The following is a 13029-nucleotide window of genomic DNA, read 5'->3' as shown; positions in this document are numbered from 1 at the left end:
GGGCTTTTATATTTTCATTGCTGGATCTATGTACATATTTACAAAAACATTTATTGAAGGGAAGGGAAGGATAAGTGGAAAATTTGAAATAAACACCACTAGATAATAGCAATCGAAGAACGGATGTAATTTAACATTAGGCACTTCACCTTATGATGAAGTTTGAAATTAGGTTGTAAAAGGAAGCACGAATAGCATGGGCACCGGCAGGGGGGATTGACCCCTGCCTGGAAATTTGGGACTATAAAGTAATTATACGGAAACCAAAGGAAAGAGAGCAGAATAGGGAAAAACTATGGACAAAATCTGTGCTGCCCCATTGTTGGCTGCCTGCCAATAGATTTCGAACACTAATCAGGAAAATTTGTTCTAATTTGTGATTGGGTGACCCCTTTCGAGGTTTCCACAAACATTTTTCGATGTGATTTGGTTGGAGCAACAAGAAAATTTAGATTCTTCAGTAAATAACGATCCTTCCCAATAATGAAAGCATAAGAGCTTAACTACTGATAATATTCAATCAAAGAATTAGCTTTTTCGGTGATCCTAAATATGTATTCGTTTATCAGTAATTAGTGCAGTTATCAGTACACAAGAAAGTTTGTAGATTTATAGAAAACACAAGGAAAACAACTTAACAGGGGGCAATTTCGGTAGATATATGCCGTCAACTTTCGCTTGCATTACAGGAGTACCCATGAGCTGATATATGAAGCCACTACAATCAGAAATGTTTCCCCTGAAAGGAATGTTGGGAATTTCTGTACTTTCCCCAGGAACAGACACGTCTTTTTATGTTTTATTTTTTTTTTTTAAGGAGTGGTTGTATTTACCTAGTTGACACTTTGAAAAAGATTTAATTTTTTACAGATATGAATTACAGATGTTAAATATATTGGTTTTTGGTATTCAAAATTCACTTTAAAATATAGACTTAAAAATTATTATCTGCTTTTCTTAATCTTAGTTTCAATGTTTGACTTTAAATAAAATACTTTGATAATGCGTAACTTTTTACAAACATTGAGTCTAGAAGCATTAGATATTTTGGTTCAGAATTGTCGATATTGTTAAAAAAAATCCTTCCAAAGCTTCGGTATTGCTCAACAGAACTGAATATTGGGAGTCTACATCTTAGTTTTTGTATGTGTGCTATTGTTTTGTGTGTTTTTTAGTTACTTACTTTTTTCATTTTATATACTTTTCAAACAGTTTGTGGTAACGAACTGTAGTAAGGAGCGACCCGGCTCAATAGTAACTAAAACTCTAAAAAACGGAATTTTGGTACCAATAGCTACATCAAAAGAATCGCATTTTAATGCTAATTTTAAATATATAAGTTTCATCAAGTTTAGTCTTAATTATCAAAAGTTACGAGCCTGAGATAATTTGTGTTATTTTAGAAAATAGGATGAAACACCCCCTAAAAGTCATAGAATCTTAACGAAAACCACACCATCGTATTCAGTGTATCTGAAAACTCTACTGTAGAAGTTTCAAGCTCCTATCTACAAAAATATGGAATTTATATTTTTTTTCCAGTAGGCAGGTCACGGATGCGTGTTTATTTGTTTTTTTTTTTTTTTTTTTTTTTCCAGGGGTGATCGTATCGACCCAGTTGTCCTAGAATGTTGCGAGAGGGCTCATTCTAACGGAAATGAAAAGTTCTAGTTCTCCCTTTTTAAATGACCAAAAAAATTGGAGGGCACCTAGGCCCCTCCCACGCTAATTATTTTCCTAAGGTCAACGGATCAAAATTCTGAGATAGCCATTTTATTCAGCGTAGTCGAAAAACCTTATAACTATGTCTTTGGGGACGACTTACTCCCCCACAGTCCCCGTGGGAGGGATTACACGTTCAAAACTTTGACCAGGGCTTACATATAGTAATAGTTATTTGGAAGTGCACTGGCGTTTTCAGGAGGATTTTTTGGTTGGAGGCAGGGGTTGAGAAGAGGGGGATATGCTGGGGAACTTTCCATCGAGGAATTTGTCATGAGGGAAGACAATTTCCATGAAGGGAGCGCAGGATTTACTAGCATTACTTAAAAGAAAAGCAATGAAAAAATAAATATGAAAAAGTTTTTTTCAGCTGTAAGTAAGCAGCAGCATTAAAACTTAAAACGAACAGAAATTATTACCCATATGAGGGGCTCACCTCCTCCTAATACGTCGCTCTTTACGCTAAAGTATTTTTAGTAATTTCAACTATTTATTCTGCGGCTTTTGGGATTCAGGGGTCAGTCTTAATGAATTGGGACAAAACTTAAGCTTTAGTGTAAAGAGCGATATGAAAGGGGCTTTCAAATTATGAGAAAGCCAATTAGCCAAAAAAATTAAATATACAAATTTCGTTTTAATTATTCCTCTGCGGAGAGCCAAAATCAAAACATGCATTGATTCAAAAACGTTCAGAAATTAAATAAAAAAAAAACAGTTTTTAAATGAAAGTAAGGAGCGACATTAAAACTTAAAACGAACAGAAATTACTCCGTATATGAAAGGGGCTTTTCTTTTTCAACGCCCCGCTCTTTACGCTAAAGTTTTTTACTGTTTTAAAATGTGGATTTAAGAGAAAGAGTCAAACTCTAGAAGACAAAATACAAATGCTGGGAAATGTTGTCATATTAGGGGACAACATCAGCTTCCTATTTGTTGTACTGTCAATAGTCCCCAAAGTCACGTCGAAATAAAATTTAGCGGATGCGGACATAATTATGCTCTGCGGCGGCGCATCGAAAAAATTTAAGCGGTGCACCACCAAAAACTGACCGGCAGTATGCTCTCAATTGGTCGGAGTTTGTTCTAGTTCTAGAATTTTTCACTTGTTTGTCAAAAGTTTCAAAAACTAAATCGGTATCAGTTCTTTTCAGAATTACTTCTAAGCAAGAGTTCTTGGGGTCCATGATTCGTTTTCAGTTTCGTTACAATGACCAAACGTTGTTGAAAATAAGAACGAGACATCTATCTGAAAATCACTCAAACATTCTTTTAATCCAAATGATCGAGAATGAGACCTTAAAAGGTGTGAAATTTGAATTAATTCGACAAATTAGAAATTCAACATTTAATTGAATCCAAATTCTAAAACTTAAACTAAGACTAATTAATTTAGTCTTTAATTAATTTTGCTCTTGCAGCCTGTATTCCACTTCTTTGACTACTTTCTACCTATTTTGGAATTCCTTTGTATCTCTTCCCTTCATTACAATACTCAGAAAAAAAAACAATATTTGTGTTCACCTTACTATTGTTTTCCTTCAATGGTGTCGCAACGAAAACTAAAGGTGAAGGTAAAAAGTACAGCATCGGACTTAAAGCTTCTTGAAGAAGGGGCTGATCTCCGTTTCATGGCCCTTCGACCAGGAAGTGCAAAAGGGGATTAAGGGCCAGCCATTTTTTGCTTTCGCACACCCTTCTTACTTACCTTCCCCGGATTTCTCCAGGTTCCCATTTAGAGCCGGTTTGACTCTGGCGAAGCACCAAGAATCACGCCACTGATCCCCGTTCCAAACTAAGGAACCAATGACACCAGTATTTGAACCCGTGTCTTCGCACACAAAGGATTTTAAGTCTATCTTGACACGATAATATGAAAAAAACCTCGTTTTCTTAAAGAGTTAAAGAGGCTGCGTCCCAAAGTCGAACCTTAAAAGGTACAGGAATTAGGAGAGGCAGTTGGGGGCTGCCGCCCCCAAAACCCCCGCTTTTAAAGACTCTTTTGTACAGGTTTTTGTTGTGGGGGGCTGCTGCCCCCTAACCCCCCGCTTTTGGCTTCGGAAAGGCCCTCTTTTGATTAACAAAACAAAAAACCTGTACAAAAGAGTCTTTAAAAGCGGGGGGTTTGGGGGGCGGCAGCCCCCCAACTGCGTCTCCTAATTCCTGTACGTTTTAAGGTTCGAATTTAAGACGCAGCTTCTTTAACTATTTAAGAAAACGAAGCTTTTTTCATATTATTTCTGTACGTTTTTCTACAATCCATGGTGGATGTAATTTAATAATTCCTGTACTCCTCGTACAGGAATTAGGACTGCCTCTTCTAATTCCTGTACGTTTTAAGGTTCGACTTTGGGACGCAGCCTCTTTAACTCTTTAAGAAAACGAAGTTTTTTTCATATTTTGTGAAAAAAAACTGCCCAATAAGGGACTTGAACCCTTGACCTTAGGATTAAAAGTCCCACGCTCTACCGACTGAGCTAACCGGGCATGTTTGAAGTCGAAATACCTGCATGTGTATAAATATAACTTTTGAGAATTTCAAAAATTAACATGGGCTCTTATGGGGAAATGGGTTTTTCTAAGCTAGAAAATCGGGGGGTAAAGATTTTCCGACGAAACTTTCCAGGAAAATTACTCGGAGAATTCCACGTCGAATGAGTCTTCGTACACCCAGATCCAATTTCGGCTGTGACCTGTAGGCGTGGCAGAAAAAAAGGGTTTCTGTCATTTTTCTCAAATAAAAATTTTACGGATTAAGACAGAATTTTTTGAAGCTTTCAGTCAGTCTCACCATGTCGAGCTGATCATTTTGATGCACTTGAATGTTGAAATTCGGATTAAAAGTCCCACGCTCTACCGACTGAGCTAACCGGGCATGTTTGAAGTCGAAATACCTGCATGTGTATAAATATAACTTTTAAGAATTTCAAAAATTAACATGGGCTCTTATGGGGAAATGGGTTTTTCTAAGCTAGAAAATCGGGGGGTAAAGATTTTCCGACGAAACTTTCCAGGGAAATTACTCGGAGAATTCCACGTCGAATGAGTCTTCGTACACCCAGATCCAATGTCGGCTGTGACCTGTAGACGTGGCAGAAAAAAAAGGGTTTCTGTCATTTTTCTCAAATAAAAATTTTACGGATTAAGACAGAATTTTTTGAAGCTTTCAGTCAGTCTCAGTCGAGCTGATCATTTTGATGCACTTGAATGTTGAAATTCGGATTAAAAGTCCCACGCTCTACCGACTGAGCTAACCGGGCATGTTTGAAGTCGAAATACCTGCATGTGTATAAATATAACTTTTAAGAATTTCAAAAATTAACATGGGCTCTTATGGGGAAATGGGTTTTTCTAAGCTAGAAAATCGGGGGGTAAAGATTTTCCGACGAAACTTTCCAGGAAAATTACTCGGAGAATTCCACGTCGAATGAGTCTTCGTACACCCAGATCCGATGTCGGCTGTGACCTGTAGGCGTGGCAGAAAAAAAGGGTTTCTGTCATTTTTCTCAAATAAAAATTTTACGGATTAAGACAGAATTTTTTGAAGCTTTCAGTCAGTCTCACCATGTCGAGCTGATCATTTTGATGCACTTGAATGTTGAAATTCGTAACTTTTAACAACAAAAAACTTAACATGGGCTCTTATGGGGAAATGGGGTTTTTCTAAGCTAGAAAATCGGGGGGTTAAGATTTTCCGACGAAACTTTCCAGGAAAATTACTCGGAGAATTCCGCGTCGAATGAGTCTTCGTACACCCAGATCCGATGTCGGCTGTGACCTGTAGGCGTGGCAAAAAAAAAACACAAGGAGAACATGAGCATTAAGTGGCTATGCGTGGTTTCTGGAAAACAGGGAAGGAGTTATCTGATCGAGCTGAAATTTCACGGCCTGAAATTTCAGCCCGATCGGACAACGTTAAAGGGGGGGGTGGGGTTGGGGGTCGAAAATTTCGGCCAGATTTTCCCCATGAAGGAAAAGTCGGAGGAGGATGAAATTTGGCAGGTTTCTTAGTTGGAGCTCGGGCTACGAAATGCATCCCTCCCCATCCCTCTGCGACCGCTGGAACCGAAGATCGCTTAACATTGTCGTGGTTCGCCTCTTTAAAGTGGCACGAGTGTGCCTCCTTGATTTTGGCAAAGATTAGTTGATAGCTAATTGGCTTGGGATTTTTGAAATGCTATATGAATATCATCCTAGTTTTACAGGTCACATTGCCAAATGGTGCCCCATTTGCTTCTAAACGTTCACAGTAACTTCCTCGTGATCATACATCAAAGAAAAGGAGGCGGCTTGATTAGGTAATGCCAAGTCAGTGAGGTTACAGACGAGGATGAAAGGGACCATGTGGCATTTAAGGCCACCTTTAAAAAAAAATATCAGGGGCAGTTTTTTTCTGGGGATTTTTCTTTTTTAGTTTTGAAGCATTGAAAAAGCAAAAGTGTTACTTTTGGCGTAAAAGCTAAGGTTGATTAAAATTGAATATGATAGTGAAAATAAATATAAATCAAATAAATAAAAAAGTATCGTAGAGAACAAAATTAGAGCTTAAGTAAACAGCTTGTAAATTTAACGATTTTCTCTTCTTTTTATCACGAATAACTTCAACAAATGAACAGAATTTTCGAAAATCTTGCAATATGCTGACTGAGACCAAATATTAACTCTGGTTACGTAAAATTTATTAGAATAATGTAAGCATGGCTAGTTTTTAAATTACTTGCTCTTTATTTGTTATCTGCGACTAGCCGGTATAATTTTCACTAATTTGTCTGATCATCCCGCTTCGCTTTCCATTTTTTTTTTTTTTTGCTACAGGCACTACAGACAAAAACTTGATAATGCATCAGAAGTGTGTTTTTATGCATTTTGTTTTGCGTTTTTACGAGTCAGACGAACATTTCCGGGGGGGGGTTCAGATCCCTTATCCTCTCTCCTGAATTTGGCCTTGGGCTTGGATCTTACTTTATAATCTTATTAGCTTAACAAAATTAGAAATCTTTATAAATCTGTCCATTTCTCCTGCATATTCACTTTATAATGGATAATATTTTCATTTTTCAAAAACTTGAATACAAGAAACAACTAAAAATCGATTTGAAGGATTTTCTTTGATGGATTTTCTTTTCAGTTTTGCATAAAGGTTTTTGAGTATTATTGCCTCGTCTTTTTTCCTTTCAAATGCCTACAAAAGGTGGATTTTTTCAAAAAAAAAATTATTGAGGAAACCAGCTATGAATTTCATTGATTTACTCAATCTGTCTGAAGTTGAACCTATCTGTGCAATTTATGCCATCAGTTCAAAAGTGGTTTTGGGGAGGGGTACTTGCCGGGTGCAGAAATTTTAGGGGTGCGAAATTTCAAACAGATAATGTAACGGTTAAATCCCTTATTTACATTTTTACTCCCCTAAGTAGGATTTGTGACCCATATTTCTGAAAACTAGTGATAAAAAAAAACCAGCTGGGTAATATCTTATTACTTTTTATTTAGCACAGAGAAAATCTTAAGGTTGTTGCATTAGAATTAGATGCTGAAAATGAAGACCATTTGAAAACAATTGGCTATCTTAAAGAAGAAATAAAAAGAATTAATCGATAGGAGGTATTATTCATTTTAAATTTTTCCTTGTGATTATTCAGGAGAGTATGTACTTGTGTGTTTTGATTTACCTGTGATGATTTGAGATATCTTACATGTTTTGACATTTTTTCAAGCGTACTATTTTGTCTTTGAAACATTAAAAAAAAAATCGGCTTTTTATTTGGTCTAGGGAAGAACACAACAACCACAAATATTAGCTTTGGCTCGGTGGGAAACTACGCTGTAAATATATTTTAATTAAATATTTAGTTAGTATTTTGGTTAGGTTAGATATGTTTAGGTTACGCCTACGTATTTAATATAATACGGTCTGGGCGGGCCCCCTTCCGTAATTCTTTGTTATAGTTTTTTTTTGTTGACATAGTATTATATTTTCATCATATTTCTTTTATTTCATTAACGAAACTTCATTAACCATTATTTACAACAACCACAAAAGGGTCTTATAAATCTTATTCATCTGAGAATCTGAGAATCACCAAAATGGTGATCTCAAATATTCTTCGCATGCTTATAGAAAAGAGATTTATTACCCCCTCTTGTGTTTATCTTTAAAATTAATCGAAATTTAGCGAAAAGTGCTAGCACATGGGGCTTCAACACAAATAATGCACAAACATGAATGTGTTGTGTATAAACGAGCGCGAACAATGACTACGATTCGAAATTTTTTGCTAGATATTAAAGCCTCATATGTCTTACATGCTTTCTCGGCATGCTTATTCGGCACTTAAATATTAAAATTTTCATCGAATGGAAGCATCGAGCAGCTTAAGTTTAGCGCTTTATCATTATAATTAAATAGCCCTTATATATTTAGCATTATAGTTAAATATAATTAAATAATTATATATAATTATAATTAAATAATATATAACCATCAAGTATGCGATAAATGCAGCTAGCGACTGTATGCGAATATGTCATAAAGTGGAGCAGACGTAATGTCACGTTGCCAAATAACATTTGCATAGGAATACCACAATAAGAAATAACAAAATCACCGTCAGTAGCTACCTTAATTCTGGCCTGCAGCTTTCTATAAATATTTCTGAAACATATAACACTCGAAAGATCAAGACGTTAACCCTGAACTGAAAGGTAAATACGAATGTATACCACAGTCAAATGTTTGACGCACATTACAACTACCAAAAATACGACTACAGACTTGAATTAAAAATTATCTAATATATAATGTCTAGGTTCATTAACACACTGCTGTGTTTATACTTTAGGTGTATGCTGCGTAAACCATCGAAGACACTGGAATGCTTTTTCTAAAGATGCAAAACTCTAGAGCTTATTTTAGGCTCTAAGACTTTAAAATTAATACCATGAGAAATAGAAAGATTTGTATCCAACTTGTTCATATAAAAGTTGTGGTTTTTGTTCCTGTCAACAGGCGTTACACAAATCACTTAAGGCCAATAAGAATGGTTCTAACCTTTTCTTACTTACTCGAATATGTAATGCTATTATAACCGTTATCGCCTTGCTCTGGTATACTTTTGGGAAACCTTCACGATATTTTAAAAGAAAGCCAATGAAGCTCATTTTACAAATGCGCTAAATTCATATTCCCCCCCCCCCCGTAAGACAGAAATACCACCTTATCAAAGAAATATCACATTGCGGACCCTTTCCCAGGTATTAAAAGACTACTTGCTAGATATAACACTGATGAAATCAGTACTAGTCACTTCTGGACTAATGGATTCTATTGGGTATTGTCGAGGTTAATTTTTTATTTATTTATTTTGACGCACAATGAACCAATAGTCATAACTCAAGGATGATATTTACAACCGGTCATGGTTGAACCTCTTTCGACCAAGTCATGAGGTTACATTTTTCTTCTGTTCTTGTTGTTCAAAAACATTGTTTTACTTTTGTTTAAGTAGACTGATAAGGATTACTATTAGATTTCATATCCCATCTGCAATGTTTATTTCAGCATGGCAACGTGTTTTCTTTCAAAACTTCCTAGTAAAAAAATATTTATGTACAACTTTCTTGTTGTGTTTCAATCTTTCTAGATTTTTAAATCCATTTACATTATTTTTTTTTCTCCTTTAGCTCTCAACACACAGAAGATATGAATAAATTGAAAGAGGAATTACGAAAATCTCGTTTTTCTATCAATGAAGAGAAGTCTCTGAGACAAAGTTGATATCTCGTTTGAGACGAGATAATTAATACTTTTTCTGAAGCTAAAGTAAGAAATATTAAATTTAAATAAATGATATTTCTTATGAATGAAATTGTTGTAAATAAATGATATTTTTGTTAAGATGTGGCTAGGCAATTTTTGAGAGACAGATGCTAATGAAGTTTTATCCTGGATCCAAGAGAGACAACAATAACCACTGAGGTCAGAAGAAGCCAAAGATCCCTATTTGTGTTATAATACACGTAAAAATAACCGATAATTAATTCGTATTTTATAGGTTTTTGACGTCAGATGCGGGCCAAAGGGAGCAGTTATTCCAAAGCATGAAGGTTCAGAGAGTGAAGTTAGGCTTCCTTGGGGAGCTGGTGTTATTGGATATGTGGCTGAGACAAAAGAGGTTGTGAACCTGGATGCTCCCTGTGAGGTAAGTTTAACAGTTGATTTGGATGAGATTTTAGAAGAACGACAGTATAAAGAAGAATAGAGAATACTTCTTGAATGTATAAGATTAGCTTTAATTGGAAAAAAACTAGGCTTTTGACACACATGGCTTTTATGAGCAAAAAAGTGTAGGTTCTATTTTTTATGAAAAAAATAACCCGAAAAATATACATATTTATAACTCATCATTAAATATTGATTAAATCACAATATTGATTAAATGAATTTACAAAAATTCTGCGAAATTCTGAAAAAAACAATCAATCTAAAATATTAGTTGTTGATAAAAAAAAATGAAAGATTAAAACCTAAAAAAAAGATAAGAAAGAGATATCCAGATTCCTGGAGTTGATGGAAAATGTCACAATTGTTGACAATCGCCATATTGTGGGATTTATTTATTTAAGTGTGTCGGAGAAGCCCCCCCCCCTCTAGTAGAACTGAAAAAAAGAAATCATTTATTTAAAAAAAACCTGATTTCTGCCCAATAAAACTCCTACTTTTTATTGCACTTGGTATTAACCAAGTGACATATAGCGATTGCAAATTCTGTCGGTCGATCGGTCTCTCTGTCTTTCTGTCCCGGTTTTGCTAGTTTAGGTACTTCAAGATAAGCTAGGACGATGAAATTTGGCAGGCGTATCAGGGACCAGACCAAATTAAATTAGAAATAGTCGTTTCCCCGATTCGACCATATGGGAGTGGGGGACGAAAAAATTAGAAGAAATGAGGTGTTTTTAACTTACGAGTGGGTGATCATATCATAACGAAACTTGATATTTAGAAGAACCTTTTGGCTCAGAGCTCTTATTTTAAATCTCGACCGGCATTAAACCTGTGATTTTCCTTTTAAATCAATCTATTGATTCTATGAATTTCGCTAAAGCTCATGCCATATGAGCTTTTGGCTATTGGCTCTTACGACCTCGTCACAATTGCCATATGAGCTCTTAGCTCTTGTTTATTAAATGCCCTAGACACTTTAAATTTGTTTATCCACACGAAGGTTTGTTACTTATTTCACCGTATTTTTGCAGATACAATAACTGTTGAAGACTTGAACAAGTCTCTTCCCCCAGTCGAGTCGCTTGGGGGTTTAAAAGTTTTCCCTGAAGAGTTTGAAAAAGATGACGACTCCAATATCCATATGGATTTCATTGTGTCTGCATCTAACCTTCGAGCTGAGAATTACGGAATCGCCCCTGCTGATAGACATAAGGTGAAGTTTAGTTAAAAAATGGCCTATGGAGTTTAAATCTTAATAAAATAAAAAGTCAAGAAACTTATAATCAATGAATTAATAAATTTTAATGCATAAATTAGTTAATAATAAACATAATAAGATTTTTGAATGAATGGATAGAAATTAATTATAAAGGTGGAAGTTCTTAACCTGTTAAATAGTAGTTTTGAATACAAAAAAAAGTGTTTCGTACACCCTTGTATTCTGGTATATTTTTTGAGGGGAAGGATTTTTAGACAATCCCCTTCCATTAAAATAAGAAGATATATCGGTAGATTCTACCCTTAGATCAGTTAAAAATTTCTTTTCCGCTTACTTTTTTTTAGAAGAAACTAAATAATGGGCCAGAAGACTTAAGGGTGCAACTGATTTATTTCTCGATATTGCCTATTGTGATTTGGATTGTTTAGTGTTTCATTATTTACTTGGCACATATGCAATGGGTAGGCGGTGCAATGGGTGTATTTGCTCTAATCCAATGGATTTTTCAGCAGAACTGTTGAAAAATTTATCAAAGTTTGATTTAACAGATCTGTCATGTTTTATAATCAATTTGAAACTTGTATAACCATATAGAGCTTGAAAAATTAGGAAAAAACCAGAAATTTAGTTAAAAAAAACCGTTAATATGCAGTATAGCGGACGCCAAATACAAAGCCAAAAAAGCGTGAGGAAAAAATAACCTTAAAATATATGGTACCAAATAGCTTAGAAAGTTATTTAGCTTTCCAAGCTTTCAATGTTTTATGTTTTCCAAAGAAGGTGAATTTCTGTTTGGAACCAACGGTGTCCATTTAATCAATTGGTTTAGTTTATTCATTTCAGTTGTTTAACATGGCAACATGCGGCTACAGTGTTCTAAAAGGTTAATATTTTTGAAAAACCCGAAAGAAATGGTTGAAAAACCCGAAAGAATGGTTATTACCTGTGAATACGCCTAAGGCAGCTCTAAGGCGCAAAAATGTTTTATGATGCCCTTGATGCCTTCGAAAACAGTTAGTATAAAATGTATTACTTGATTTACATAACATTAAAATACATCTACTTGAATAAGAGTAAATTAACTTTGTTTCCCTTATTGATCATAAATTCCAATTATGTTTCAGAGCAAGTTAATAGCTGGAAAAATTATCCCTGCAATCTCTACTACAACCTCAGTGGTTTTTGGCCTTGTTTCACTAGAGCTCTACAAAATTGTCCAGGGCCACAGCAAACTAGAAGATTTCAAAAACAGTTTTATCAATTTAACTCTCCCTTTATTTGTATATTCATATCCATTAGCAGCTCAGCAAAAAGAGGTAAGAATTAAAGCTACTTTTTTAGGGGGGGGGATGATTTCAAAGATTTTTTTACGAACGTTAGAAAGGTGTTTAGCGAATTATATTAAAAAATTGAAAATCTTTAGGCTTTACTAGTTTGCGTAGATGGACTCAACTATTGATGGATAAGGAATTATCCTGTACAACAAAAAAAAAACTTTTTTCAAACAGTTGGTGGTAACGAACTGTAGTAAGGAGCGACCCGGCTCCATAATAACCAAAACTCTAAAAAATTGAATTTTGATACCAATACCTACATCAAAAGAATTGCACTTTAATGCTGATTTCGAATATATAAGTTTCATCAAGTTTAGTCTTACCCATCAAAAGTTACGAGCATGAGAAAATTTGCGTTATTTTAGAAAATAGGGGAAACGCCCCCTAGAAGTCATAATATCTTGAAGAAAATCACACCATCAGATTCAGCGTATTAGAGAACCCTACTGTAGAAGTTTCAAGCTCCTATCTACAAAAATGTGGAATTTTGTATTTTTTGCCAGAAGGCAGATCACGGATGCGTGTTTATTTGTTTT

The 13029-nt window shown here is 35.1% G+C and overlaps 1 long non-coding RNA gene across 1 annotated transcript in view; it reads left to right on the top strand.

The window, feature by feature from the left end:
* The first annotated feature begins 9794 nt into the window (after positions 1-9794).
* The window catches only part of LOC136030904 (uncharacterized), a 60888-nt gene continuing 57653 nt past the window's right edge, over positions 9795-13029 (top strand). The window contains exon 1 of the long non-coding RNA XR_010618388.1: positions 9795-9917. This is a non-coding gene — a long non-coding RNA (uncharacterized LOC136030904). The remainder of the gene's footprint in view (positions 9918-13029) is intronic.

This window comes from Artemia franciscana, chromosome 1 (assembly GCF_032884065.1).
Source record: "Artemia franciscana chromosome 1, ASM3288406v1, whole genome shotgun sequence".
NCBI lineage: Eukaryota > Metazoa > Arthropoda > Branchiopoda > Anostraca > Artemiidae > Artemia > Artemia franciscana.
Note: the sequence above shows the minus strand (reverse complement) of the source record. Positions and strands in the feature narration are given on the sequence as shown.